Here is a 19,087-nt window from a genome sequence, read left to right as displayed (position 1 = left end):
CTTACCCGCTCTATGCAGTTGGTTTTGCACAGAGCAGCCTGGATCCTTCTCTTCTTGGGTCCCTCTTCAGTGCTTCTGGCTCCTCCCTACTGTCGAGTGCCCCCATAGTAAGCAGCTTGCTATGGGGGCACCCGAGGAGAGCCGCAGCTCCGTGTGTCTATTCAGACATGGAACCATGATTCGGCCCCCTCCCCTACTCTCTCCTGATTGGCTAACTGACTTTGATTAACCACTTGCCGACTGCCTAACGCCGATCTACGTTGGCAGTCAGCCCCTCACAGGCCAAGTGACGTAGGGCTACGTCGCTTGCTTGTGAGGGTCTAGGGAGCGAGCGCGCGCCCCCGGAGGCGCGCTCCCGCGTGGTCACGGACCCCCCCGCACGTGTGACCGGCTGACTCGATGTCCGCCGGTCACTCTGCAATCGGCGGGGGAGAGGGAGAAAGTCAGGCGGCTTGTGTAAACAAGCTGCCTGTCATTCTCCCCTGTGTATGAGAGATGATCATACGGTTCTACTATGTAGAACCGTTGATCACTGTTCATACATCTGAAGCCACAGCCAATCACAGTAGAAAGCACGCCCCTAGGGACACACATAGCCCCTCCCTTTCAAAAAAAGTTAACCCCTTCACTGCCAGTGTATTTTTACAGTAACAGTGCATATGTATAGCACTAATTACTGTAGAAATGTCACTGGTAACCCCAAAAGTGTCAAAAATGTCAGTCAAGGGTCCGATCTGTCCGCTGCAATGTTGCAGTACTGCAAAAAAAAAAATCGCAGATCGCCGCCATTACGCGTTAAAAAAAAAAACAACAAAAATGACAAAAATCTTTCCCTTTGTTAGTAAACGCGATAACTTTTGCGCAAACCAATCAAAATACGCTTTTTGCGATTTTTTTTACCAAACATAGGTAGCATAAAACAAATTGGCCGAAAATGTTAAAAAATTTTGATTTTTACATTTTTTTGGGGGGAATTTCATATAAACAAATGTGAAAAATATTGCTATTTTTGCAAAATTTACGCTCTTTTTTTGTTTATAGCGCGTGATCAAAAAATCGCACAGGTGATCAAATGCCACCAAAAGAAAGCTCTGTTTGTGTGAAAAAAAGGACGCCAAATTCGTTTAGATACAGCATCGCACGACCGCGCAATTGTCCGTTAAAGTCACGCAGTGCCGAATCGCAAAATACCCCCTGGTCAGGAAGGGGGTAAAATCTTCCGGGGCTTAAGTGGTTAATAACAGCGGAAGCACTCATGCACATCGAGGCACTCATGCACATCGCTGGATAGAGATGGGGCTCAGGTAAGTATTAGGGGGGCTGAGTGGGGGCTGCTGCACATAGAAGGTGTTTTATCCTAATGTATAGAATGCATTAAGATAAAAAAAAAAAAAAAAAAAACTTTCTGCCTTTACAACAACTTTAGGCTAGAGTTTAGTGTCAGTTTAAATGATAACTATAGGCATTTTATTTTTAGTTTTGGATGGAGTGGAGAGGGATTAGAAAACCTGTCAGGTTTTTATTGCTATCTCTGCACCGGTTTGGGAGATTCCCCCTCTATTTGTCCTGTTTACTGTTATCACCGAAAGTAAAAGAAAATTCCATATTTCGGGTTGTCGGTCCCCAGAACAGTAACAAAAGGGAAACATTTCAACTGGGACACTAGTTCTGGTGACCTGGCGGGCCCCAAAGGATTCCCTTAATTTTCGGCGATTTCCTCTCACTTCCTGTTTTGGCTATGAGACAGGAAGTGAAGTGAAACCTCCTCAAAAGTTTTTCATATAGTTCTACATTAGGCTTTACAATGATAACCTCCTCAACCTTTTCTTGCATCATTCTTGTGGGATTGCAATGTTTCCTAGACTGCATCGGTAGTTTAGAAAAGGAGGGATGAATTGTCCTATAAACTAATATCCTGCTTCATAATTAAACCGGAGCTCTTTAAAACTGCTGCCGTTGCTGTAAAATGCTACAAAGAATAAAGAAGGAAAACTATAAAACTCAGCTCGTGTGTGAAGAAATATACAATAAACAGGTTTATAGGTCATCATGTTCCGTATAAATATGTAAACCTTCACTTGCTATTTTTTCTGTTACAGAGGTCTGCAATAAAATTATATTTGTATACCACTTACTTTTATTTACATTGAACATGTGATATGTGCTTTTGCAATATGTGCTAAGATATTAACCACTTAAGCCCCGGAGGATTTGGCTGCTCAAAGACCAGGGCCTATTTTGCAATTCGGCACTGTGTGACTTTTACGGACAATTGCGCGGTTGTGCGACGCTGTACCCAAACGAAATTTATGTCCTTTTTTTCCTACAAACAGAGCTTTCTTTTGGTGGTATTTGATCACCTGTGCGATTTTTACTTTTTGCGCTATAAACAAAAAAGTGCAACAATTTTGAATAAATAACAATATTTTTCACATTTTTTTTATATGAAATTCTCAAAAAAAATAAATGTAAAAATCAAACTTTTTTAACATTTTAAGCCAATTTTTTTTCTGCTACATATTTTTTGTAAAAAAATTTGCAATAAGCGGATTTTGATTGGTTTGCGCAAAAGTTATTGCGTTTACTAACCACGGGAAAGATTTATGAATTTTTATTGTTTTTTTTTAACTAGTAATGGCAGCGATCTGCAATTTTTTTTGCAGGACTGTGACATTGCGGCGGACAGATCGGACCCCTGACTGACATTTTTGACACCTTTGGGGGTACCAGTGACATTACTACAGTAATCAGTGCTATAAATATGCACTGTTACTGTAAAAATGACACTGGCAGGGAAGGGGTTAACTTTATTAGTGATCAAGGGGTTAAGTGTGTCCCTAGGGGCGTGATTCTAACTGTCAAGGGGCGTGGCTTGTGATGTAACCACAGAGACATACGATCCTACATAGCAGGATCGTATGATCGCTGCAGTTACACCAGGGAGAATGACAGATGGCTGTGTTTACATCAGCCGCCTGCCTTTCTCCCTCTCCAGCAGGAGATCGCGAGTGGCTGGCGGACATCGGAGCCGCCGGTCACTTGCACGGGGATGTCAGGGAACGAGCGGGGGCGGGAGCGCACCTCGGGCAGCGCGCGCGCGCCCCCTAGTGGCTCGTGGACGAGAGATGTACCGGTATGTCGCTTTGCCCAAAAGGGGCTGACCGCTGCAGTATATGTACTTGCGGCGGTCGGCAAGTGTTTAACAGTACTTTCCCTCACATGGAGCTGTATTCATCTGTACCTGTGCAACCCCCCCCCCCCCACCCCCACCCCCACCCTGGGCCTAATTCCTGGGAGTGGTTGACTTCACTTTGATATGAAGTAGGCCTTTCCCCCTTTCACTAAACCTCACATCAGCATAAAGCTCTGCATGCTGATATAAAATAATTTTACAATAATTAGTCAAAGTGATATTAAAGTCTCAGGTTTTTAATAAACATATTATACTTATCACCTATGTGTAGTGGTTTTGCACAGAGCAGCCCAAATCCTGCTCTTCTTGGGTCCCTTGCTGGCGCTCCTGGCCCCTCCCTCCTGCTGAGTGCCCTCACAGCAAGTAGCTTGCAATGAGGGCACCTGAGCCACTGCTCTGTGTGTTCATTTAGACATAGAGCTGCGGTTGGGCCCGCCCCCTTTCTCTCCTCATTTGCTCACTGACTTTGATTGACAGCATCGGGCGCCAATGGCACCTGCTGCTGTGTCTCAACCAATCAGGAGGGGGAGTCGTGGACAGCCAAGACTTTTGTGCAACATTGCTGGATCGAGATGGGGCTCAGGTGAAGTAAGTATTAGGGGGGCTGAGGGGGCTGCTGCACACAGAAGGTTTTTATCTTAATGCATAGAATGCATCAGGATAAAGAAAAACTTCTGCCTTTACAACCACTATAATTACAGTTTTTTCACTTCCTGGTTGAGTGAGGCACTGGTGATGTTACCCCTGGCCTCACAGATGCATCCTGGGAAGTTCCTGTCACATATTTCAGGAGGAAGACCCAGATATATAAGCAGATTTCTAAGTAGTAAAGAGAGGCGGATTTAAGTAGAACTATAGACAAAACTTTTTTTTTTCCATTCTGGATAGAGTAAGGGAGGATCATAACCCTGTCAGTTTTCCCCCATCTGTGTCCCATTGGGGAGAGTTCCCTTTACTTCCGGTCACAAAGCCAAAACAGAAAAGGATAGGAGATCCCCTAAAGTGGGGGAATCCCTGGTTGTCACCAGGGTCAAATAAATAGTGGCCCCATTGGAAGATTTGTCTTCTATTCCTGTTCTGGTAACAATCCAAAATTTTGGATTTTCTTTAGTTTCGGTGATAACGATAGAGAGGGTGAATCTCTGTAACAGGGTCACAAACAGCAATAAAAACCTGACTTGTTATAATCCCTCTCCACTCTATCCAAACCTTTGAAAAGTTTTGTCTTTAGGTATACAGTATGTAGCTCTGCATCCAAGGGAGTGGCTTCTTGCATGGGTATCCTCCTCCTCACTTCTTGCACCCTGAGACTGCTCCAACCCATCTGACACTATTTGTTCTGTCATTTTGAATGATTGTGACCACAAGTATTGCAGTGAATAATCAGTTTACTGCTTTTGACATTTAAAACGTAACAAGAATATGCAAACAGAATTAGAGATAACACAAGCGTTGCTTACGAAGTAGATCCTGAGTTCCCAACCCAGAATTAAGGTTTAGTTCAGCACTCAGGATCCAGGACATAGGCCACACACACATATACAAATAAATGTATATGTATGCTAGAGGATTGTGTCCAGCAACAGCAAAATACGTTGAATAATCTGGTGTAATTAGAGAGTGACCACAGATAAGAATGACTGTACTTGATAACTCAATGTAAAATAAGCAATATAACAATCCTAGAATAACTAGCAGAGTGGACTCTGTGTACTAACGGGGGCACCCTTTATGATGAATTGCAAGAGTCTCCTGGAGAGTGAGGCCTCGCTTGTCTTCACCGACAAGGAATTCCCAACAATCCAAGGAAAGTATTTGTAATCCAGTAAAGGTAAGGTTGATGAACTACTGTATATTCCCCAAGGTAATCAGCAGTTGTAATCCACAGAAAGGTAAACGTAGTAAATCCTGGTGCATCACAACAGCTTAACAGCCTAGGACTGGATAGAGGGCTTAAGGCCTGGTTCACCCACCTCGCGCTATATGTGTATCTGCAGTGTCCAGTGTTTTAGCTATAAGTCAGTATGGCCTTGTTATAGCAAACAGTTTGATTGTCCCACCCTGACTCAGCCTAGGTCTGTATTTAAAATAGATGTAGATACTGGATGTCTCTCACCCAAACCGGGGGCTCCGCTGCGACCAGGCCTCGCTCTGCTCAGCGTCTCCGTCTGCCTGTCAGCAACCTTCCGTCCGGTCCCGCTACCGAGACTTCTCCGCTTTCACACACCGCCGGCTTCAACTACGGTGTCCGCCACTCGGCCTATCCTCCTGCGATCCGCAGCAGCTCTTCCCCTTTTTGTCAGTACGCTGTCCTCGAGGCAAGAGAGCGAAGTTGAGTCCCGCCCCCCTTTATATAGACCCTCCAAGCAAGCTCCGCGCGTCCTATTGCTCCCTGGGAGAAGGGTCTCTCTCTCAGCAGTCTATGATCCTGGCTCCTCCCGTACTACATCTCCCATAATTCCAAAGTCACTGTCTTTGCAGAACTTTAATAACAACAACAGGTTGAACAATACCAGCCGTGCGACCCGGCTACATATACTTTAACGATTACTGAGATACAATAATTTGTGTTCAGTTTTACAAATGACCAGACCGAACAATTGCAAAAAAAAACACCCTGCCCGGTAGCTCTTTCCAGGGTAATAATGCAAAAAGAATTTAAACTTAACTAGAAAGACTGACCAATGTTTCTTCAGATCACCATGTTTAGCTGTTTGGTGATGCACAAATGGGTAATTATCTGGTTATTACCTTTTTAAGTAATCAGGAAAATGTTCAGTGACTGCCCACCCCAAAGCCAACAGCTCCAGCTTTAAAGAGTAGTGTGTAGGGTTCCTCTCGGTTGCATGTAGATTTTGACTATAGTAGGTGATGCCCCTCTACTGGCCGCCTTGCTCTTCCAAGAGTACAGCGCCTAGGCCCTTAGTACTTGTCCTAGCCAGAAAAGAAAGAAGAAGACAGCAAAGGCCAGCATGCACACCTCCTGTTTTTTTGATCCCCATTTTGCTTTTGAATCAAGGCAGAGTCATGGGCATAGTGCTTAATGTAATACCAATAATAACCTGCCAGCCTGTCACATAAATAGTAAAGGCCGAATTGATAAGCTTCCTTTACACCTACTATCCAATACCTCCTGGAATTGGTAACATGGCGTAAAAGGTATATGTGGCACAGGTGCCTGCGGTAGGTTGAAGTCAGGGCACAAGCCAAAGTCAGCAACAGGGGATCAAGATAAATCAGCAAGCTGGGTTGAAACAAAGTATAGAAGGAGTTAACAACCACTCAGCAGTTTTCCTTAGTTATCCTGCGCTTTAAAAAGGTCTCTGGACACCAAAAGTCTGTGTTGGACATACATGCTAATTCACGTAGTGAACATGCCTGGATGCACGTACAACCTTGACCAGGAGCAGCTCTGTGCACGTGTTGATCTTTAGGGCAAGGCTATGCACTCAATCTTCCTGACACAGCCCTGGAAAAGCTCTGTCCTTTGCCACAGTCTTTGAGTGCCACTGCCTCCATTTGCTTTGGGGTTTGAGATGACATGTACTAGGAACTCAATTTATTTCTTGAAAAGATGTAACTTCTTGGGTTTTAGCTTAAGCTCATACTGGTACAGCCGGGAAAACATCATTCCTAAGTGTGCAATATGGTCTTTGAATGTCCCGCCGTTCTCTGGAGTGGACAGGTGTGTTGCTGAAAGGGAACCTTTTGAACTGGAACATCTCTATTGGAAGTAATGATAGCAGTATTTGGCAGGTGTGCTTTGGTGATAGAGTTCTGCCAGTACCCACTGGCTAGATTAAGTATTGTTAAAAATGTGGCTTGTCCTAGGTTTGCAGGGCATTTCTCAATCCTTGGAAGAGGTTAGGCATTCCTTGTGGTAACAGTTTTCAGTTGTCTTTAGTCCACACAAAAGTGGAGGTTTCATCCTTCTTCCTCATCAAGAGGACTGGAGCCACAGATGCTTCTTGGTAGAGGTGTGGAGGTGGGCTCTCTCCTGTAGGTATCTCTTGTTTAGTTATTTTGCAACATTCCAATCATGGTCCCTCTGTAAGAACACCATAGACAACTTCTTATTGCTTCTCAGTGGGTGTCAATTCCTCAGGGGTCAGTTATAAGAGTAGTAGCATTTGCGCTCCTGCCCACTCGATTTGGTCCTGTTGACCACACACTTCCCGTTGGAAGCTCTATATGTCCGACGTTAGGGCAATTATTTCCATGATTAGGGCCAGACCTGCCACTGCTGTCCCAGAAAGGCTGAGTGGAATAGTCTTGGTATTACAGATTGTAACTAGTACCGTACCTTCTCGGGCCACTAAGGGTCCTGATGACAAAAGGGCCCATTTCTGAGGGCAATAGATTCACAAGGACAGTAAAGCCTTACAATCCATTGTGGAAGCTAACGTTCATGGGGATGGGGAACAATGCCAGTTTTTTTTTTTACCAGTGTTTGCAGGGTACATGTTGGAGCCCTCCATTGCTTTCAGAGCATGAAGCAGTTGCCTGATTTCCTTCTTCGAAGAGCCTTCGAAGTGTGCAGGGCATTTTTTCACTATTGCAGCCTGGATGATATGCATGCCCAGTATCACCTGTGGCTGCCCTCTCCCAGGGCCGCGTGTGATCACCATGCCATGTTGTCTGTGGTCCTACAGAACTTGCCCCCCCCCAGCAGCAATACAAATTATCCAGAAAATGCAAACTACCTCTACGGAGAGCACACTGGTAGCTGCTTTGAGATCCGTGGCGTCACCGGATTTATGTAAGAAAATTAAGAACAGTTCTGGCAGACTTGCTTATTTAAGAGACACTCTTGGCCATTAAACCATCAAAGCATCCACACACAACAGGACACTCAACCACCACATTTTCAACTCTTGAACAGGGAGTTGTTCCATTTTGCCACCACACTGCATGCCTCCTGGCAATAGGGCATTCTAGCTTTCCTCTGTGTACAGTTAGGGCAGTGTCTTTAGTGATAGCCTAGCTCTTGACAGCCCAGAAGGGGAGTGTTGATTTTGCCCCATTGCACCTTGGAGGAGAATTACTGTTTGCATTTCAACATGGAAAATTCTATCTGGAGCTGAGCCATCCCTTCTGTCAGTTTCTATATGGCCACCTCCCATGGAGTTGTCTGCTTGGTTGAAGGTGGGTCTATCAGTTTCTTGCCTAAAACGTTCATTGGTGCTTCCGACAAGATTCTGTAGCAGACCCGTGGGGGTGCCATTAATTCTTAATGGCACCTCCGTTCATCGGAAAATGTGGTGCCAAAGCATTATTTGCAGTTGTAGTTTCAAAAAAGGGTCAAAGAACTTTTCCCTGCTTCTCCCACAGGTACAGCATCCCATTCAAATGAAGCAGCAAACACTCAGATGTGAACCTAGACAAAGAACACCTTCAATAAAATTAGCCGTGTCTTTAAGTTTTACCTCTAATAAAATAAGATCAAATACATTCTTAGAAATGCTGTGTACTTCCAACTGGCCAGTTCTGCATAGTCAGTGTGACACAAGACTATCTGCATTTATATCCCATTACACATTGTCTCTATAGGAAGAGATAACATGGTGCGCACATTATGCTCATGTCATTTAGCACTGGTCTGGAAAAGTTGTTGTGTATATATCAGCCTATGTATATAGACAGTGATATTTCCTGTAATGAGATTCGCTCTTGTGACAGAGTTCGATAGACAGCAGGTGTGAGATCTCACTAGGTGTACACACGCTACATGTGAATGAAATGTATACATTGTTATGAAGGCTATTGTGGAGAATAGACATGGCGTGAACAGTTAGTCCAATATGCCAAGCAGAGATTGCTCAATGCTAATGCAGTGCCCATTTTCCTGGGGCCCATATACAGAGATATGACAGTAGGTGTTACTGCAGGGTAGGGATGAGCAAAATTGAGAGTTTTCATTTACCAAACATTTTGTCAAAAAAAATCTGAAGGTTTTGCCAATATTTCTTCATTTCAGCAAAATGCATTAGGAATTGGGGAAACTGAAATTAACTTGGTTTTTGATGCTTTTATTCAATGCAGTTTAAATGGTTACTGAGGGCTATAGATGTTCCTTTGAACTATTGAAAAAAAATACAGCAAGAAGTTGAGGGTGTTCAAGTATGGCCTTTCAGTTTATCTCTTACAACAAATTACATATATATAGTAAAAAAAAATCATATTTTTATTTCAAAACATTAAAAATTGTACAATCAATAGAGACAAATGTCCATCAAATAAGAAGTAAAACCATTAAGGTAGTGATTAGAGAAATTGTAATACTTCCTACACATTTCGCAGTCACAGCAGCTTCCTCAGGGTTTCAAATTGCTTCATCTGACAAGATGCCTAGTATCGACAATTTAGGTCTATAAACATAACATAAAAATACATTTTAGGTGCCTACAAAATATGTATAGTCCCATATCCCCCTATCCCATAGGACAAAGGGGGCAATCCAGAAAAAAAAATGCTAAAATGCCCCTTACATTGATGGTCAGTGGGATGAATGCCTCTCTTACAGTTGTGGTCAGAATGCCACCCTTACAGGCAGCTATATGTATCATTGGTGTCATGCTACTGGCTCTGCAAAGTAAAATTGGACCTGGAACTATGGTGGCACCATCAGATGGGAGGTCAATCGGTCACAGCTCAAGGATCCCCCAGAAACCCATGGAAGAACCCTTCACAAGTTCAATGCTGAACAACTCCCAATTAGAGTTGAGCGAACACCTGGATGTCCGGGTAAGGCGGGTTCAGCCGAACTTGAAAAAAAAGTCCAGGTTCCTGACCCGAACTTAACCCGAACTTTACCCCGATTCCGAACCCCATTGAAGTCAATGGTGACCCAAACTTTTGAGCACTATAATGGCTCTAAAAAAAACATGGAAAGGGCTAGAGGGCTGCAAATGGCAGCAACATCTTCTTAAGAGCATGGCAAGTGCTCTGCAAACAAATGTGGATAGGGAAATAACTTAAAATAACATAAAAAACATAAAAATAAAAAATAATCATCTTGATCTAGAAGGACAAGGCCCATATGGAGTAGGAGGTTGAGGTGGCGGTGGATGCGGATGTGGTCCTCCGCCTCTATGTACACAGATCCTTTCTCCCTGGTCCCTAGCACACAAAACCCTGATCTCTGGCTCAGACCGCTGGCTTGTGTCAGGTGGGCATACACCCAGATGAACAAATGTGCTCACTCCAGTTCCCTCATGCCAAAGAGGAAATTCCTTTGTCTACAGGCCGGGAAAATACAACTTTTTTTACTCTCTATCACTGTCTCCTTTTGGGAACTGTAGTCCAATGGTCCATAGAATTCCACAGCGTCGCTCCCCTTCTGAACTTCAACTCCTATGGTCCAATGTGGCTGGCATACAAGTTTCTTGAGCTCCTTTGGCTTGTCTACTCCCTCTACTGACGGGAGGCAGATAGTGTTACTAGATTCAGCATGAACAGTTCAGATGCAGCACAGTGTCTTAACTTGCTCTCTCTAGCCAAGCACCTGGCTACACAAAATTAAATAAATAAATTGCACATGACTTTAACCACTTCTGGACCGCCTGCTGCATATATACTGTGGCAGTGCAGCCTATCTGTGCAAAATCACATACCTGTACGTAATTTTTTCACGAGACCTGGGGGGGGGCGCATGCGGGGGCCAAATCAGGGCCAAACCCGCCGATCATTTCGAAGAAAGGCAGAACGGCGCTCTGCCTATGTAAACAAGGCAAATCTCTATTCTGTCACAGAGGAAAATGGAAGTCTTGTGTTTCTGCTAAGCAGAAACACAGATCTCTGTTTTCCTCTAGTACATCCATTCCCCCCACAGTTAGAAATCCCTCCCTAGGAGCACACTTATCCTTTGATCGTCCCTGATGTTAACCCCTTTCCTGTCAGTGTCATTTATACAGTGCATTGATCACTGTATTGGTGTCACTGGTCCCCAAAAAGTGTAATTTGTCCGCCGCAATGTCGTTGTCCCGCCAAATATCCCTGATCGCCGCTATTAATAGTAAAAACCATAAAAAAAATAAAAAGTTCATAAATCTATCCCATATTTTGTAGACAGGATAACGTTTGCACAAACCTATTAATATACGCTTATTGGGATTTCTTTTTACCAAAAATATGTAGCAGAATACATAATGACATATTGGCCTAAATTGATGAAGAATATATTTTAAATTTGGTTTATTTGATGTGTTTTATACCAGAAAGGAAAAAATTTAGTTTTTTTTTCAAAATTGTCAGTCTTTTTTTTTTTTAACCACTTCAATACCGGGCACTTTCACCCCCTTCCTGCCCAGGCCAATTTTCAGCTTTTAGCGCTGTTGCATCTTGAATGACAATTGCGCGGTCATACAATGCTGTACCTAAACCAAATTTATGTCATTTTTTCCCCACAAATAGAGCTTTCTTTTGATGGTATTTGATCACTGCAAGGTTTTTTATTTTTTGCTAAACAAAGAAAAAAAGACCAAAAAGTTTTAAATAAAAAAAAAAGTTTTTTTGTTAATGTTATACAATTTTGTAAGTAGATACGTTTTTTCCTGCACTGATGAGCACTGATGAGGCCACACTGACAGGCACTGATGAGGAGGCACTGATGGGGTGGCACTGATGGGATGGCACAAATATGCGACACTGATAGGCAGCACTGATAGGCAGCACTGATGGGCACTGATATGTGGCACTAATAGGTACTACTGATATGCAGCATTGGTGGGCACTGATAGGTGGCACTGCTGGGCACTGATAGGCGGCATTGATGGGCACTGATGGGCACAGAGTGACACGCCGCAGCACCGATCGCTGCTCTGCAGAGCGCATTATCCTGCCACCGTCATATGACGTCCGGTCAGGATAATACAACCACATTCCCGCCGTCAATCGCCTATAGGGCGGGCCGGAAGTGGTTAAATAGGGCAAAATATAAAGACTGCAAAGGTGATCAAAAACCACCAAAAGAAAGCTCTATTTGTGGGGGAAAAAAGGACATCAATTTTATTTGGGTACAGCATCGCAGGATTTTGCAATTGTCAGTTAAAGCATTGAAGTGCCATATTGCAAAAAAAATGAACTGGTCAGGTAGGGGGTAAAACCTTCTGGAACTGAAGCCGTTGAAAATAAAAAAAATTTACTTTCCTGGCAACACTCTATCTCTGGCGTTGTCTTTCTGCAATGTCACTGCCCCATGGTCCAGCACTAATCCTTTTCCAATTTAAATGAACCAGAAACTCAGAGATCCTACCTCTGTGATTATTGGGGGCACATCATCAAACCTCCTGGCCTCATAGAATACGGCAGAGAGTGGTACTACCTCATTACATGATACCCCATAGAGTGACGGACGTATATGGAGTCCTAGGAGGTGAGAGAGGATGTGGCCAGGCTCTTATGTGGGCATGCTGGTATTTACATACATGGAAACCCAGTGACCCAGGGCATTAAGGGTGCTGAATAGGACAATTAACTTATAACACACCTGCTGCATGGTGCCTGTGGTGGTTTAGGTGGGTTTTTATCTTAAGGCTGAGAAGGATTTGTGTCAAGGGGTAGGTTATGGTTTGTTTAAGTGTTGATGATGTAGCAGTGGTGAGGGTTAATTGTCAGGTCCCTTACACAAGGGGCAAGATCTGAACTGCTCAGCGGGGGATCTCTCCAGATGATTCCCTGCTGAGCAGAGCAGGAGGATGACAGGTCCATGTTACATAGTCATATAGTTAGTCAGGTTGAAAAAAAGACACACGTCCATCTGGCTCAACCAATAAAAAACAAAAAACAGTAAAGAAAACCCAACCATACAATACCATTAACACAATCCTATACCCGCAGTTAATCCAGTAGAAGGCAAAAAAACCTCCAGCAAAGCATGATCCAATTTGCTACAGCAGGGGAAAAAAATTCCTTCCTGATCCCCCCGAGAGGCAATCAGATATTCCCTGGATCAACTTTACCTATAAATATTAGTACTCATTTATATTATGTACACCCAGGAAAGAATCCTGGCCTTTTTTAAAGCAATCGAGTGAGCTGGTCACAGCTCTTACGGTGAAGAAACCTTTCTGTATTTGGAGACGTAATCTATTTTCCTCTTGACATAATAAGTGCCCCCTTATCCTGTGTGTTGACCTTGCAGTAAATAACTCAACACCAAGTTCACTATATGGACCACTTATGTATTTATACATGTTGATCATATCCCCCCTTAATCTCCTCTTCTCAAGAGAGAAAAAATTCAGTTCCTCCAATCTTTTCTCATAGCTGAGCTCCTCCATGCCTCTTATCAGCTTGATTGCCCTTCTCTGCACTTTCTCCAGTTCCCTGATATCCTTTTTAAGAACTGGTGCCCAAAACTGAACTGCATATTGCAGATGAGGTCTTACTAATGATTTATGCAGAGCGGATACGGACACAGCCCGCTCTGCTCTATGGGCAGCTGTGTGTAAACGTACTGGGTTTCAGTTTACATCCGACTGCCCTCCGATGTAATCCACCTAGCCGGAGGGGGACAGATCCACTTCCGTTTTTTTTTTCTGCGAACCGGATTGGACTCAAGGTATACACAAGACTGTTTACACCCACAGGTCCAAAGGGATACACGGACCATCAGATTAGGTCCGCTTGAAAAACCGACAGGTGCACCTGATTGTATTGCCCAAGTGAAAGGGGCCTAAGGGTTAGTTTAAGAGTTAGAAGTAGGAATAGGTCAAAGCCCAGGGACATGGTTGTACAAATATTATCATACACTTGTTTCCAGCACTGAAAGCTAGCGCTACATCAGATGCAATCAGAAGAATCTGTTATATAAACTGCATCTGACAAACTTCTGGGTGTTTTGGTCACTCCACTGTAGTTCTATCCTTCTAGGCCCCTATTGTGTCCTGTGGTGACATTGAGGTAAGTGAGAGAAACCACAAAAGGGCAGAGGAAGGCCAGGCATCTGAGACTCCCGTAATGTATACTCACAGCTTATTTCCAATATTTGTATGATGCCAAGACAGGTTCCAGACATAATAATTTCCATCATGCATGTGCAGGACTTTTATCTTGAGAAACTGCTCAATAGTAAACAGGGAACCCAAGCCTGGGAGAAGACCAGGACAAGATGTCAGAGGCCTTGGAAGCAGCAATGGACGGGAGTGCAGATTTTGCAATGGTGGAAGAGTGCACAGTAGAGGATAAATGCCATAATATGCCATATGCCATATAATGCCGTAATATGTTGTGATTGTGAAAACTTGAATATTGTGATGAGTGGTTCACCTATCCTGCTAGCAGAAATGTTCTGCTTTACCCATGTTCCTTACAGTCTGGGCGTTTTATTTGGAAGCAAAAAGGTTACTTTAGACTAACTACTTTCACCTTTCCTATAAATATCTAAGAAACAATAAAAAGGTTTAACGTCCTTTTAAAATTAGTAACTGGGAACGCTCTTCAGGAGGTTGTGTCTAACATTAAGGACCAATGGGCATTCAGGGCCGAAAGCATGCAAATGCCTTGAATACTAATAGCATTTAATTATAACAAGCCACAATGAGAACATAGAAGGAAGAGTCTTCACACGTGTCTTACACAAGCTAGGAGTAAGTGAAGTAATTTCATTGATATTTGGAGAACTTCCAAGCTCATCAGCTCCTATAAAATAGATTGTCCCAAACCAGTTCTATGACATTCTTCAAAGGATACGACGGCGAGTCAAATTTTCCATTCCTACAAGTACAAACCTGACCTATCCCTACAGTTTCTCCACATCTTTGTCAATTTTAATTCAGAGATCAATAAATTCATTATTTGTAAGTCTCCTTGTTCTTTTCTTTATGTTTTCATACAGATTCTGCCCTGTTTAACAGGCTGAGATTACCGCTGCTTTATATTCCTGCTCTTAATTTCGCTGCATGAATTCAGAAGAGGGGAGGTAGATCAAAATTTGGCCTAAGTATAAATTCTTAATTTCACCTTTTGAGGTGCCTAAAGCAAATTTTACCCAAAATGTTCTTTCCCATTTTGTTTAGAATGCTGGATAGTTAAAACCGCTGGCAAATTTTTGAGCCATCAGTAGGAGAGTTTCAGCAGCAAACGTAGTGGATGGGACTAGGTGGGGCCAGGTGATGATTGACAAGTTAAAGGCTTCTGAATCAGCAGTGACACACCACACCTCCTGCAATATTTACCGTATTTATCCCAATATTTCTTTATCCCAAAGTCGTACAAGCAGATGTCACCTACATGAAAGTGGCAACTTTGCTCAGAATTCAGGAGCAGTGCAGCATTGTTGCCAACTATCACATACCTGTACGCAGAGCCCGAGATGATGAGAGTGGAATTTTGCACAGTTCCCATCTGAGCACCCTTGGAAGATGAGACAGGGTCTGCAGGGGGATAGAAGAGCACAAGTGCCAGGGTGAAGACAATCGAGACTGGTACTTGGGTGGTTAGTTTGGTGGGTCGTTGGTGGTTAACAGTGGATTCACCAAGTCCAGTTTTAAGCTGAGTCACATGCTGGGTCTGGTAACAGATGAGAAAGAAGGTACCGAATCATAGACAGGACAGGACAGAGCCAGGAATAAGCAGAGGTATGAGCTGGCAGTAAGGTATAAACCGATGGACAGAAGTCCAGGCTGAGGTTGATAAGAGAGATAGGCAATGAATATAAGCAGACAAGGGTAACCTGAAAGCAGGTCAGGTGGAAGCTGGGTCACTAACACGGTCATTATAAGTATCAGGCACATTAGCCTTAGAGCTGGAACAGTGTTGTTGACTCCAAACCATTACAGGGAACTGCAAAAAGTAGACTTCGCTATCAGAATTTTGTATCTATGGGACTTTGCAGAGGACTAATGCCCAGTACACACGATCCGAAAATCGGACGACGTTCCGTCCGTTTTTGTTTGGTTGCTAGGAACTCTCAATTATATTCGCAAATGGGAGAGGTTACTTACGATACGAATTTTCTCGGACGATGATTCAAAAGCTTTCGCTATGCGTAACCACGCTGTAGCGTGTGAGGGGAAATGATGTCTACTGCTCATGCGCTGTCTACTGCTCACCATTTCTTTCGGACGAACAACATACTGATAATACGATTATCGTACAATGTTTTATAATACGATCAAAATTTTTATGCTTGCACGACCGGATAATAGCGGGCGAACTGTCGTGATCGCCTCTCGTAAGCTGTGTACTAACGATCAGATTATCGTCCGATCTTTTCACAAGTGTTATTTTTCGTCCGATTTTCGGATCGTGTGTACGGGCCATAAGAGAAAATTGTAAGAACACATGCAGTTATTTTCCAAAGGGAGTTCCCCTTTAACCACTTGACCTTCTGAATATTTACCTCCTTCATGGCCAGGACATTTTTTGCGATATGGCACTGTGTTATTTTAACTGACAATTGAGCAGTCATGCAACGCTGTACATAAAATAAATGTATGTCATTTGTTTCCCACAAAAATAGCTTTTTTTTGGTGGTATTTGATCACAGCTGCGTTTTTATTTTTTGTGTTATAACCAAAAAAAGACCAACAAGTTTGAAAAAAAAACAATATTTTTTACTTTCTGCTATAAAACCTATCTCATAAATAAAATAAAAAAAAATCAAATTTCTTCATAAATTTAGGCCAATATGTATTCTGCTACATATTTTTGGTAAAAAAGTCCCAATAAGCGTATAATGATTGGTTTGCGCAAAAGTTATAGCATCCACAATCTATCGGATATATGCTGGAATTTTTATTTATTTTTATACTAGTAATGGCAGCGATCAGCGACTTATAGCGGGACTGCGATATTGCGGCGGACAGTCTGAGACTATTTGACACTATGTTGGAACCAGTGACACTAATACAGTGAACAGTGCAACAAATTCGCACTGTCACTGTACTAATGCCACTGGCAGGGGAGGGGTTAAACATCTAGGGCGATCAAAGGGTTAAATGTGTGCCTAGCTAGTGTTTGTGTGTACTGAGGGAGCTGCTTTTGCAAAGACTTCATTCACACCTGATCGTATCGTTTTCAGGCGTTTGTTTGGGCTTTTTTTCAGGCTTTTTTCAGGAGTTTTTTGTGCTTTTTTCAGGTCTTTTTTGGAGCTTTTTTCAGGCGTTTTTTGCAGGTGTTTGGAGGCAGGCATTGACATCTAACAAAAATGCTTGTAATCTGCCAAAAAAGAAGCTCATGTACTTTTTTGAGCTTCAGACATTTTGCTTAAGGAGACAAAACGCTCAGATAAGAACAGGGGCCATTGAAATGAATGGGATTTTGCTTGTTGGTGTTTTGAGACTTCAGAGATGAGCGTTTTTCAAGCTGAAATACGCTCAGGTGTGAACAGGGCCTAAGGGAATTGATGGATTTTATTCCCTGCTTTGCAGGAAGACAAAATCCATCCATTTCCCCCGTGTCATAACAGAGCTCTGCCTTGTTTACATAGGCAGAGCTCTGTTATGTGTCTCTCCTTGATGATAAGTAAGTGCCGGAGGACATCTATTGGCCGGCACCAGCGGATCCACTTGTGCTGTGTCAAATTGCAGCATAGCTGTGGCACCGGCGGCACGCAGGCGCACTCTCTACCAGAAAGTGCTGGGTCACGTACTAGGTATGTGATCTGGTGCAGGAGAGCTGCTCTGCCACCGTATAACTAAGTTAAAGTTAAGTTGGTTAAAGTATTTCTGTGGACAACATATTCTATTCTTGTATTGGATAGACTAGAAAAACAAAAATGTTTTTTTTTTGCTATTTGTGTCCAATCAGTGAGATATCCCTTCCCTTCCTGTCACATACACACAACAGGAAGTGAGAGAACTTGGACAATAATCTTTGAATAATTATTCCATTGTAAGATTTTCCCTCTCTTCCTGTTTCAGTAACAACTGAATATTTTCCCTGACTTCCAGGCCCCATAATGCTAGTTTCTAGGACAAATAGACAAACAAACACAAAATGTGTATAATGACCTGGAACAATAAATGTGATTGCATGGTCACTGTGAAAGATGATAGCAATATAAGACCTAGGCCAGGTTCACACATATGCGGCCGCGGGTTCGTGCTTGGAGTCCGGTGCGTCCCTGTTCACCGGTTCAGGTGCGAATCAGGTCCAGATTTTTGCCTGGATCGGACCAGAAGATGCACAGGACCCTTTTTTAATGCAGACCGTGGCCACCCTTGACCTGTGTGAACTGGCCCCATTGGGAGCCGGTCACACTCGCCTGTCATGCGAATCGGCTGCTCCACAGAACCAGGGAGTATCTGGTGGATACACAAAAGAAAGGGAAAAGGTGGAGGGGGGCATTATTGAGTGTGCTTCACCCCCATTTCTCTTACTAGGACAAATAATTTAAATTAGAGACCGACCGAATATCCGCACCACCGATATATCGGGGGCCAATATGCACTTTCCCCCATATATATCGGTCCCTGAGGTTACCGATATTGCCGATATTTCGGGAAATTGCTTGTACCGGAGTGATGCCTGCAACTAGAGGCATCACCCTGGTACCGCCGTCCATAGCCGACGGTCGGCTATCTTGTAATGACAACCGATGAGGCTGAGAAGCCGCTCAGCTGCAATTACAAGGAGCGGGAAGGGACGCCCCCCCCTCCGGCCGCCTTCCGTGGCTCGTTTGACGTGGGACGGGAGACCCGGGCATCCTACCTGCACTGCCGCCGAAGACCTGATCAAAGCCGCATTCGGCTCTGATCGGGTCTCCATGTAAAAAACCCAGAAGTGATGTCATGACATCACTTCCGGGTACTCGGTGCCAAATTTAAAAACTGACAGCATTCAAAACAGCCAAACTTGGCGTTTTGAATGTTTTTCAGTGCCGATGAGAGGTTTGGGGTCTGTGAAAAATAAATAAATACATGTTTTTACATGTCCGAAAATATCGGCCGA

General features: G+C 43.4%; 1 protein-coding gene across 2 annotated transcripts in view; it reads right to left on the bottom strand.

Moving 5' to 3' along the window:
* Positions 1-19,087, bottom strand: part of FCHSD2 (FCH and double SH3 domains 2) — a 434,367-nt gene that overhangs the window by 414,813 nt on the left and 467 nt on the right. The window lies entirely within an intron of this gene.

Source organism: Pelophylax lessonae (assembly GCF_965119305.1).
Source record: "Pelophylax lessonae genome assembly, chromosome: 2".
Lineage (NCBI taxonomy): Eukaryota > Metazoa > Chordata > Amphibia > Anura > Ranidae > Pelophylax > Pelophylax lessonae.
The sequence above is the reverse complement of the archived record's forward strand: the minus strand, read 5'-3'. Positions and strand labels throughout refer to the sequence as shown.